Source organism: Canis aureus, chromosome 34, assembly GCF_053574225.1.
Source record: "Canis aureus isolate CA01 chromosome 34, VMU_Caureus_v.1.0, whole genome shotgun sequence".
Lineage (NCBI taxonomy): Eukaryota > Metazoa > Chordata > Mammalia > Carnivora > Canidae > Canis > Canis aureus.
In genome coordinates, this window is record NC_135644.1 from 6,710,950 (window position 1) to 6,723,898 (window position 12,949).

The 12,949-nt window shown below is 40.2% G+C and overlaps 1 long non-coding RNA gene across 1 annotated transcript; it reads right to left on the reverse strand.

Moving 5' to 3' along the window:
• Positions 1 to 8,547: 8,547 nt before the first annotated feature.
• Positions 8,548 to 11,994, reverse strand: LOC144304741 (uncharacterized). The gene is made up of 3 exons (XR_013371717.1): positions 11,786 to 11,994; positions 11,437 to 11,516; positions 8,548 to 8,905 (listed from the first exon to the last, which is right to left on the reverse strand). It is a non-coding gene; the product is annotated as an uncharacterized LOC144304741 (long non-coding RNA).
• Positions 11,995 to 12,949: the final 955 nt, after the last annotated feature.

The following is a 12,949-nucleotide window of genomic DNA, read 5'->3' on the forward strand; positions in this document are numbered from 1 at the left end:
TGCTTCTGGAGTTTTCCTACAGGGAAACTTGTTTTATGAGAAGAATTCTATTTACCAGGATTTTGCATTAATATATACCCTAGAACTTAATTATGATAATATCTTCAGGATCCACTTAAGAGATTGCCTTATAATTGAGAGTGTTATAGATGTGTGTTTTCTGTATTCCATTAACTATTCCAGGAGAGGGTCCAAGATGATTCTTCCCTAGAATAAAATTTATTCTAAAATCCACAGCCTTCCACCAAGTCTACGCAATCCGCTTGCCCTGGCCCCTGCCATATTTAAATTTGCCATGTGGATTTCCACCCTGTTCCTGCTCAGGTAAAAGCTGGCAGAAAGGGGAACCTTGTCGGAGACGTGGTGCTTCACACAGTCAGTCAGGCTCTACGTGCCGAATAGCTAGTTTAAGGTATAATCTTGTGGACTTTCCTCCTTCCGGCCCTGTTTTCCCTCCTACCCCACGGCCCTCTCTCCCTCACTTCCATGATCTCTTTCTTGGGCTCTTTCCCTCACTGGTGGCCTCTGGATCCCTTTTCCAGTCTGGGAGCCACCTCTCTGCATTTGTTTTTATTCATCTGTTTAGGAACTTTTCCACTTGGGAACTATACATTTCTACCCATGAAGGCATCTTTTGGTGTCTTCATCTCTAGATAATCCTGAAAATATTCCTCTTGTGTATTTTGCTAATTTCTTCTCTCGCCCCAAAATGTGCCTTTCTTTTCCATCTTGTCCCACAAAGTCCGGGCACATTGGCTGGTTCAAGACGTATAAACATCTACACAGGAGAAAAGCCAGTTGGTACCTAGCTTGTGCCCAGAGGCTGGTGGGAAATCATCTCTCATCTCCTTTTGCCTTGTTTTACTTACCTCCACTTGAACTACTTTAACTTCCTTTTCCTTTTTTCCTCAACCTTCATCTTCCCTCCATCCTCACTCAGCCAAAAACAAGGACAATTTTTCTGCCTTCATTCCTTAAATTTTGAGTCAAGTCCATTATATGCCCCAGTGATTTTTCTTGGACACTATTGACATCTGATTTAATTGGTTTGACATGAATTAATCTTGGGATTTACCTGTAGCCTCCATTATAATTCTTTGTTTGGCTAGTGCTCAAGTCTTGATTTTCTTGGCAGTAAGTTCTGAAAGAAGTACTGGGTTTTCAATGCAATACATAAAGATCTCCTATAGTCTACTCACAGAATTAGGCAAGTAGATTATGTAAATTGACCTAAGGTCTTTCTTCCACTATCCAATCAGTTCTCATCATTCTGATAAGAGAAATAGACCAAGACATGGGAATAGAGTGTATTTATCACTGGTAGGCTATGTATAGATTTTTTAGAATGTGTTCATGAATATCCATTCCAGCTTTTTAGGTAATTTGGCTTCTTACTTTGAACGTCCAGTTAAAAGAAATGTGGGCCTTTTCCACTTTATTCCATCCCTTTCAGTGCTACTGTACAATTTAATTTGTATGCCTTGGCTCTTATTCTTTTCTTCTTGGCACCAAATTTGATATGAAATACCCCATGCCAATATACTGAATGAGTTGTTTCTTTTTCATTGCCCAAAACTTTCATTTTCTTATATTTTTCAAAACCCAACTCCCCTCTAATTATTTCCTTTTCTTTCTTATACTTTATAAGTTCAACACTCATAATCTCTACCACATATTAAAATAAAAATGAAGAAATTGTGTAGCATATAAGGCCTAAAGAATATTTCTGCCTTTATTCTGATTTACTTGAAAATGAAGGACAGTTGGGCATTTGGCTATATCAGTCATTCTTTCCTCTAGTTAACTTCAAAAGTGTGGATTAAGATGGGGTCACTTTGCCATTATCTACTCGGCTAGGTTCCAAGTCTTGAATTTGGGAACGAGATTCCTGTTTTACATGTTTGTAAAACTAAACTTGAGTCAACTCCATTATACTAGTTCTGCTCCTGCAGAACTAGTTTTCCTGAACTTTGAGGGTGCCCTATCAGCCAGCTTAGGGAGATGTTTTAAGAAAAGGCCTATGCCACTGCAAGCGCAGAGGCAGAGAAGTGCTGCTGCTGATGTCACTCACTGTATCAAAGAGGGTCCACCTTGTGATGAAGCATGGGAGAGATAGATGTCTTGGCACCAGATGTCTGCACCAGAAATAACCACATCTCCTGAGCATTTGGACCCCATGTATTATTAACCAATCGCATTCTTTCTTTCAGCTGATTTTGTAGCCTTTCTCTGGCAAGTACACTGAGCCATAAGCATTCTAACCTCACTTTGAACTTCAGCTTATTTTTCCTACACTCATTTTTTATTTATCTCAGTTTCCATGGCTGTTTCATGCTATGGTGCAGCCATCTATAATAGGGCATTGTAATTCTGTTTGGGAAGCAGAGGGATATAAATGGACAAGCCAATAAAATCACATAGCCTGTCACCTTCATACAACTCTACAGGAATACTCTGGAGTAGATACCTACCTTGACTTGAGAAAAAAGTAGCTGCAGGATAGGAAGTAACGGATATTGAGGAGCAATCCCCACGTTTGTTTTTGTACTTCACACGCTAATTTCTTAACGGTAATTTTCTTAAGGACTAGGAATTAGATGTTTGAAATAGAAACATGAAATTCGTTACATATTTAAACAAGTAAAATAAAGCAAGCCCCCAACACTTGCATATTAAAAACACTGTTACTTAAAAAGTTATCACTTATGAGTAATACTAAAATTGTCTCAATATTATTTGTGATTTTCAATATTTAAGACATAGCTAGCTCTACACTTACGGTTCAATTGTTCTTATAAAGTGTTCACGAAGGCTTATTTGTAATTATTTAGAATTCTTTTACAATTTTATCTTTGTGAAGTTTTAAAAAGATGTTTACGTGAGCCCTTTATCCTCATACTCTTCAATATCAAGTTCTTACTTTCCAATTAGTACAGCACACTATAGACATTTTGAAGTCCTTCCAGATATCCCTGCGGCCCTCTGCATTTTTTTCAGGGTGTGGAATAGTACACAGTTAGAGATCTTTTTTGCTCCTAAATGTAAAGCTTAAGAATTTAGCAGCACCACAGCTAAGGTGCCCTTTAATGGAAAGGCTAGAAATAGAAATAAAACATATCTTTTAGGTTTCTAAAAGGAAAACTGTTAAGAGGCATACAGTATTTGCATGTGCCAAGGGAGCTGGCCACTTTCTTGAGTTCCAGTTAATAGGATTCATCAATGTCAGCAAATATGTCCAAGCTATTTGCAATTTGGAAACCATCACCCTTCAATTAACAACTCATTCACCACACACCAGTTTTGGTCATGAGAAACTTGCTCTATTTATATAAACTACAGCTTTTTAAAAATGTTGGTTTCACAGGCTCGTAAGTGGGCAGCTAACAATTAAGGACTAATTTTTTTAAGAGGCCATAATTATGACAATGGCAGTGCCATAACTTTGTAACTTAAAGTGGTTTCTTATATTATTTCTTTCATTCTTCAGAATATTGTTATTTCAAATTTTACACAGGAGGAAACAGATAAGGAACTAACCCCGGGTCAAATAACCAGTAAGCAGAGAAGCAGGGACGTGAACAGAGGCCCTCCAGAGCTCAGTTATACATCCTCTGTAGTATCCACTTCTGCTCAGGAGCATCATGAACTGCTGTTAAATAAAGTTGAAGAGAATATTAATGTGGAATTTTGATAACCTTTCATAATTATAGTAATTAATAAAAAGCTTACTAATCTTTAATTTTTAAATTTGGGTCAAATGCTCTTTATAGAAACACATTCGTCATTCTGTTATCCTGGGCAATATGAAAGATCCTTGCTGCTATTTACCTTGGTTTACACAATTTAGAATTGCCCCTTCTAGAAGCAGGGTAATGTTTATCACAGGCTAATTCCTGAAATCTAGAGCATGTTTCTCTTGCATCTTACTCACAGCCACACACACACACAAAAAAAAAAAAAAAAAAAGAAAAAAAAAGTAAAGAGATCATTTGAGAAAATCACTGACATTCAAAGGATAAAATACCGATTTCTTGTTTTAATATAGCACGTTGAAAAAACCACCTATGTTATTTTTAAACCGCCTGGGATCTGAATGTTGCTCCATGAAGGTTTAGGCAGTTCAGGGGCTCAGATAACTAGCCTTAACATAAACTCACTATTAGAATAATATAAATCTTTGGGTTTATTTTTCTTTAACAGGGCTCAAAATGGTGTCACACTTCAGGCACTGAATGTTACATTCCTTGGTGTAATATGGTGTTCCCCAGGCCAGACTGTGCTTCAGGATCATCTAGGATAATTACGATCATCCTAACCCAGAAAAGTCTGAATCCCTAGAGACAGTGCTGGACACTGAACATTTTTAAACTTTCCACTCTGTTCTGGGGCGCCTGGGCGGTCCAGTCAGTTAAGCATCCAACTCTTGATCTCTGCTCAAGTCCTCATCTCTGAGTTGGGAGTTCAAGCCCCCCATTGGGCTCCTGGCTGGGTGTGGAGCCTACTTAAAACAAAAACAAAAACGAAAAAACTTTCCACTTAGTTCCTATCTGTAGCCAAGGGTTAAAAAACATCAATATACTTGGGATTCATATTGCAGAGCAATGGTTATATTTTTCCTGCCACAAAAACCTCTCTGTTATACAACCTTTCGTCTTAGTCGCTGACCAGCCTTCCTTTGAGTTGCACTTTGCTTCCAGATGCCCTTGCCAGTCAGTCCATGGCTCTTCTGACTAGAAGCCTTGGGTTGCTCCCCAGAAATGCCTCCAAAAGGAAATTAAAATGAAGTAGACTTTATTTTGAAATAATTACAGCATCACAGAAAGTTACAAAGGAAATACACAGAGGACCTGTGTACCCTTCAACCAGCTTCCCCCCAACCCTCCCGCCCCCGGTGGATGCATGTGACATAATTATAATACAACATCAATGACAGGAATTGGATATTTGCACAACGTGTGTGTCTAAGTCTCTATTCTCTCGTGTGTAGCCTCCTGTAACCATCAGGGCAATCAGGATAAACAACTATTCCATCACCACAAAGATCTCCCTCCTGCTACCCCCACCCCCGTAGCCACACCCAATTTCTCCCCCCATCCCACCCCTAACGCCTGGCAACCATTAATCTGTTTCCCATCTCTTATCATTTTGTCATTTCAAGAATGTTATTATATAAATGGATGGACTGATAGGGCATGTGTCCTTTTGAGAAATTTTTTTCACGTAGTGTAATGTCCTTGAGATCCCTCCAAGTTGTGTACATCAATAGCTCATTTCTTTTTGTTACACTAAAGCTGTATTTTGGTTGTTTCCAGTCTGGGGCTATTATAATAAAGCTGCTACCATAATGTTTCATTTCCCTGCGATAAATGCCCAGGAGTGCAATTGCTGGATTATATGGTAAGTATATGTTTAATTGTTTTAAGGAACTGTCGCACCGTTTTCCAGGAGTGGCTGTACCACCTATGTTCCTACCGCCAATGTATAACCGATCAAGCAGTCTTTGTATTCTCGCTGGCATTGGGTATTGTCACTATTTTAGTATTTTATCATGCTGAGAGCTTTACAGTGATATCTCATCATGGCTTTAATTTGCATTTCCCTAACAGCTAGTGACGCTGAACAGTTTTTCACATCTTTTACTTGCCGTCCATATATTCTCCTCAGTGAAATGTCTCTATGTTTTTTCTTTTTTTTGCCCATTTTCTAATTGGATTATTTGTTTTTACTGCTCAGTTTTACAAGTTCTAGATGAGTGCTTTGTCACATTTGTTTGCAAATATTTTCTCTTACTCTGTAGTTTGTCTTTTCATCCTCTTAACAGGATCTTTTGCAAAAAAAAAAAAAAAATCTTAATTTTGATGAAATCAATTTACTGTTTTTTTTTTTTTTTTTTTTTCACTTGTAGGGATCATTATTTTTGGTGTCGTGTCTATGAACTCTTCACTAAGCCTCAGGTTTCCCAAATGTTCCAAAAGTCTTATATGTTTTATGATTTTATCTTTAAATCTATGATTTGGATTCATTTTCGTAAAAGGTCTGAGGTTTAGATAGAGGTTTAGATTGTTTTGCCCATGGATGTTCAGTTGCTCAAGCACCATTTGTTGAAAAGCCTATTCTTTCTCCATTGAACTGCCTCTGCACTTTGGGCAAAAATCACGTCCCCACTAGGCCACTGTTGATACCACACTGGGTGGGGTTGGGAGGGACATTGTACTGCTTTCCACCTGCCTCCACCGGCACTGTTGGGGCCAGCCTTGTTGTTAACACCGAGCGGTGGTCAACGTCCTGACTCTCCCATAGGCGTCTCTGAAACCACCTCAGTGGGGAGTAAGAGGGAGGCCTATTACCTCCCAGTGGGGGTGTGAGTCCAAGCCCCCCTCCCTGCCCCCTGACTCTCACACTGATGTAATGGACGGGGCCTCTTTACCACCTGCTAAAATGAAAGTCTCAGCTTCCCACTCTGCCTCCTTGGACACCACCCTGGAGGTGGGGAGAGACCTGTAGCAGTCCCTAGGCTCTCCACTGGACTTTTGCCTGCGGGGAGTGGACTGCAAGTGTTTTCCGTGCACTTGGCTGGAGTAGAATGGCTGTTGTCTGTCACTCTAGGCTGTGCTTTCCCTGGTCTGTTGGCAAGGGAGAGTAGACTTTTTCTTGGGGCTTTGTTTTTTTTGGCTCTGCGTCATTAGTGTTTGGGGCGGTTCTCAGCATGCAGTCTGGGATGTGTGAGATGAAAACAAAGTCCAGGGAATTCATCGTATAGTTCCTCAGGTTCTAAGTTCCCCAGTTTGCCTGCCTTCTTCTTTCTGCCTTTCAAAATCTTCTTGTTTGTTTTATATAATAATGCCCAGGAGTTTTAGTTTGGCCTAGTGGGAGGAATATGAAAAGCAACCCTATTCATCCTCCCAGGAGCAGAAGTCAGCATGAATTTCAGATATGACACCTGGCTTGTACCTTATAGGAGACTAACCTCCAAATTTGCTAAAAAATCTACCTACGTTTTTTAAAGACTATGATAATATATAGAAAATGGTTTTTACCTACATAAGTAATCATGATAATAGTTAATAGTTCTTTGGCACTTAACTATGTTCAAGGTCATTTAAAACTCACCACAATAGTATGTCATACAGAATATTATAATTCTTTTACTAATAAATAAACTCAGCCTAAAGAGGTTGAATAATATTTCCTTTGTAACCTTGGTCTTCCTAATTCCAGAACTTGCGCTTTTTAACTGTAACGCAATATTGCTTGAACTATACGTCCAAAGTTTCTTAGGATAATGCAGTGAAAAAACTGTGGTTGGAGCCACGGGACACTATTTTTACACGAATCACTACAAAATTCATTTTCTGAATCCAAGCAAAAACTTTCGACTTTGACTCTCAGTTTTCTCAACCGCAAAATGTCGGGTCAATCTTGATTTTTTCAAGTCTTTTTCCTTGAGCAATAACTGTATGAATACCTAAGCATACGAAGAGAAATGCAACTTGGAATCTCGAGGTAGGAGGGGCATTCTGAAGCCCGCGGAGTCCTATCAGCAGGGTGGTGCAGCTGGTGGTGGCGGTGCCAAGTGAGAATGAACGAAGTAGACCGATCTAGAACCTTCATCTTCTTCCTTTGAAATTTATCATCAGACGTGCATTTACGAAAACCTGTTTCTGAACACACAGGTTATGCGCGTCATGGAAAGATCTCATGAGCCTTGAGAGAGTCAGGCTGAAATGACAAGATGCGAAGACCATGGTCATGTGGCCTTAGTGTAGGAGGTGCCTGGGGATACATGAGCTGGAACTCGCTCCAGCTACCCAGCAGGGTTACTGTGTATGTGGATGCCTCGTTAGATGGTGAACCTCATGCTTAATGCCCCGATTAAAGCTCACCTATCGCATCTCTTATGACTGTTCCATGATTTTCTGCCAATCATTTTCATTTTCTCTGCTTTGCATTTCAGCCTATTTGTAATATTTTATGTTCCAAACTTGCTCAAATTTACTGAAAGGAGGAACATATTGCCATGCGAAAAGATAATGGATCTGTACATCTGCTGAGTGCTCTTGTTCTCACAGAGAAACTTCATATGTACAAGGAAAAAATAATTCAGCATAAGTTCTATTTTTTTTCTGTAGCTCCCCTCAGCTGTTATCTTTCTTCAAAACTATATTATATAAATGTCTAGCGATGAACAAAGTGATTTTTAACAGATGTTTAATGTAACTTCATAAACCTTTGCAAAACATCTAAAATTTTCCTGGATGGGTGATAGGTGCTGGAGGGGGTACTAACGTAAGAGCATAAGTGGGCTTTCCTAGGAAGATAGCTACATGGATATTATTTATATATGTATAATAAATTCCTTCTAAAAGTTTTTTTATGACACCATGTATGCCATCGTTTCATGAACCGTTTTTCTTATAATATTAGTTGTACTGGATAGTGGATTAAATAAATTTTGTAAGCTTCTTTGCTGCAAGAATTTTGCCTTTATAGTCCCTTCGACATTATTAATCTTTAAGAAGATAACCTAATGTGTAACATTTCCACAAATTGTTCATCTTCTGAACTTTCCCCCCCTTCATAGTAAATAAACACTGGTGAACTAATATTCTGTGAACTAGACTTTTGGATAATGGTGCTACAATTGATTCAATATCCATATTCCAAGTACAAATTAGTGCCGAGTGGGGTTATTCAAGAAGATTCATAGGGAAAATGAAATTATCCAGGACCTGATGGAATTTCAGGTTGTCTTAGATTTATATACACCCCATTTATATACATCCTTCACATGTGAAGAAGAAAAAGCTGGTGGTCATGTGATAACTTGTTCTTTTCCCTTTTATTCTTTCATTCTCCTCTGCTAACTGGTCCCAGTGCTGATATTCATTAAGAGTCTGGTCCAACTCTAGAAAAGCAATCGTCAAAGGAATTAATCAAAAAAGAAAGCAATTTGTACAAAAATATTTATAACAGCACTATTTTAAGCAGCAAAAAAAAAAAAAAAAAAAAAAAAAAAATTTAGGGCCATAAATTTGGAGACAGCTAAGAGATCCACCACGGAATACCACACGAGCATTACAAAAGACAAACATGTGGACGGATTTGCTACAAGGTATTGTACTTTGATATCAATCGAGAAATCGAAATCTAAAATCACATATGCACGCTAATTATAACTATGATAATTCAGATCTAAATCGAGAGTGTTCAAAGAGCTATGTTACAAATAGACTTGTATGTTTATTCATTTTTTTTTGCATAAGTTTTTCTGTTGTTCAAATACTAATCATAAAAAGAAAAATGTCATCCAGTTTGCCTCTGTTGGGTCAGGTTTTCCCGGAGGCAAACGTGGAGATGGGTTTTAGAGTGCAAGGTGTCAAAGGACAGAGAGGAGGCCGGACCCGGCAGAGGCAGGAACTGAACAAGTCTTTGACCAGTGCAGCAGGGGTGGGCAGGGGCTATTGCCCTTTCCAGTTCCTCTGCCTTGGACCAGATGCCGGGGCCCTTGAGCTCCTGCCTTGGTCCTCCCGCAGATGCGGGCCTTCTCGGGAGAGTTGCTCCTCCCTTTGCAGGTGACCCCTGGAGGCCGATTGCATTGGGCACGATTGCTTCCTTGAGAAGGACCCAGCAGGGCATCTCTGGGCCCACGTCCCATCCCCCAATTCTGTAGGACTGCACTCAGATAACCTGAGGGGGGAGGCTGTTTCTGAAAGCTTTTCGTCCCTACTTTTTTGGAGCCTTTCCTCAGTGGTGCACGAGGCAATGACTCCCTTTGCAGTGGTTTTGGCTCAGATTGTCAAGCCCTCGGCTAGTGTTCCAGGCTAGAATTATGCCAGGCCAGGCCAGGCCAAACACCAATTGCCAGGCAAAGCCCTGAAACTGGTACTTAACCTACATGGTCAGGAAACGTCCGGCACTGCTGAAATGCTAACATTCACACTCACATTTTTGACACTTGCCGGAGGAATAACTGTGATTAGCTTAGAAGTGAGAGGAATGTCAACATTTTAAATAAGGACGGGATCGGTAACAGTGCTGTGCTGAGTCATATTAGGAGGCAGAGGGGAAAAAAAATCAGTAACATTGATCTTATTTTTCTTTACAGTTTTGATATTTTGGGGGCGCCTGGGCGGTTCAGTTGGTTAAGCGTGTGACTTCAGCGCAGGTTATGATCTCAGGGTCCTGGGATCGAGCCCCCAGTGGGCTCCCTGCTCAGTGGGGAGCTTGTTTCTCCCCCTCTCTTTGTCCCTCTCCCCACTCATGCTCGCTCTCTCACTTGCTCTCTGAAATAAATTAATAAAATCTTAGAAAAAAATTTTTTGGTGTTACATTCATCATGGGGTTTTTGCATTAGTTTTGATTTTTTTTTAAGATTTTATTTATTTATTTATTCGTGAGACACGGAGACAGAGGCAGAGACTTAGGCAGAGGGAGACGCAGGCTCCATGCAGGGAGCCCGACGTGGGACTCGATCCCAGGACCCTAGGATTAGGCCCTGGGCCACAAGCAGACACTCAACCACTGAGCCACCCAGGCGCCCCTTGGTTTTGATTTTTAAAGCATACCACGTTAGAAGAGTATTTCTCTTGATTATGGAGTTTTGGGAACCCTTTAAATTTTGTACCTGAGATGAGTGCCTCCCTCACCTCACCCTAGACCCAGCCCTGGTAACTTAAAAAAAAAAACAAAACAAAACAAAAAAAAAAAACTTTTTGTCCAAAGTTTCTCCTTGTTAGTTGTTATATGAACTACTTTTCTATCACTGGAAGCAGAACCCACAATACTGGGAGGCGGTCGTTTTGTATAATAAAAGGTGAAGGCCTCCAAACGGCCTGCATAGTTTCTCTTACACATGCAACAGGAAGACCTCAGTTTATAAAATATCAGACACTGTAGTTACAAAGGCTCATCAGTTCTGCCGGGCCACAGTTAAACCGTTCTCGCCCGTTAGACTGACGGGAGGGTTGTGTGCTATTCATCTTGTCCTCCTCCTGGTATCTCGTCCCCTGACCCCTAAGCAAGTGTTAGGTGTTTGTTCCAGATATTGAAAAAAAAGTGGCACAATAAAGCATGAAATATATTAACTAATGTGTGTTCCTGTATTTCCCTTGGATTTTAGTATTTGTTATTTTGTTGAAGACTATGATCCTGACCATGTAAATAATGCTACCAAACACTAGTCTTATGATTTTTCACAATAGATCACCCTGTAACTCAAATAATATCCTAAATAGCTCCGGCTCTTACATATGGACTATTTTGACATCTTTGGATAGTAAGGGATACATTTGAATTGTATTATGAAGCCGGCATAGAAATAAAGGAGCAAACATAGGACAAAGAGGTACAGTTATTCACTACTTTTTCAAGTTGTAGGATTTTTTTTTTTTAATGGAAAACTGATATGTAACAAAAGTGTGTAATAGAAAGGTGTACCACGGTCTGGAAATGCTTTTTCTCCTCTTCAATTGGGTCTTGAATATAACTGGGCCATCTTGAGACTTTCCTCTTTTCTCCTGTTATATACAAAAGAAACACGTCACCTCAACTAAAACAGACAAAATCTTGAAAAGCGATAGAAAACTTTATTACATTTTATTGAGGGCACTATGGGCAGTATTAAACAGGCATCAGAGAGGAAAACATATTAAATTTTTCTTTATATCTTTCCCCTACATCCCTACCTTTATTTTAATTTCCCCCACCTCCCCTCTGAGTCCTCCCCCTCCCCAACGTTGGTCTCTTCCTTGATCGTCTACATCAATCTCTACTTCTCTTTACCCACCTTTCTGCTTTCTCTCTCTCTCTCAACACCTAAAGGGCCTTTTATTTGCTTCCTTCTTTGCTCCCCAGGCTTCATTCTGTTGCAGAGCCAAATCACTCTAATCATCTCGCCTCTCGAATTCTATGTCTGTACCTGTCACCTCCAGTCCCACCACGCCTCTAGGTCAACACAACAAACAAGTGTTAGCCATGCAACTCAGTCTTTCTTTCGCAGGCAGGGGGAGAGAGACAGTAAACATTTGGCTTTTAAAGTTTCTTTAATATGGTATTTATTTATTTGAGAGAAAGAGCAGGAGCAGGGGGGAGGAGCAGAGGGAGAAGGAGAAGCAGACTCCCCACTGAGCAAGGGGCCCAACGTGGGGCTCAGTCCCAGGACCCTGAGATCATGACCTGAGCCGAAGGCAGATGCTTAACTGACTGAGCCCCCTAGGTACCTCGCTTTTAAAGTTTCTTATCTCTTCTCTCATATCACTTGTTTCTGGACATCATTATCTCGTGTCACATACTTTGGGTCAGTTACAGGTACCTAGAGTTTATTGAGATCCATAGAGGTGACTGGGCATTTCTACTTTGTATATGTTTATACTCAAACATGAGTACACAATATTTTCTGCCAAATTCCTAATATATTCTCTGATACATAGACTTGAAAGAGACCCTGAGTTTTCAGCGTCCTTCCCATAACCACTGGATGTAGTTAAATCTGACACCCAAGTAGCTAGTGTTGACGTGTATTAATTTCTTTTTTTATCATGAGATTTTACAGGACTGATTATCACATCAAGCTTCGGCCTCCCACAAATAAGGGCTTCAAATATTTGTAAGCCGTCCTTTGGGGCCACAGTCAGGTACGCTATAGTAAGACTATGGACGTGTATGATACTCATCAAGCTCTTCTGTTAGGACAGAACTGAAGTCCAGTGAGTCAGGTTTTAAACCATTTCCAGCCACCTTCCACCCCCCCACACACCCCCTCATCACAAAACCAGGAGAAGGAGAATAACGTCCCCTTTTACTGTGTGAGAGCTTCACGGGGAACCAATACTGAGAGGCTTTGAATTGGCTTTTGCTGTATTTTTGTTGTCGAGTCTTGTGTGAGTCAGGGCACGATCAGGGCAGGGGAACTCCAAGAGTGATTTGAGCAGGAAAACAGAAATAGAAAGAA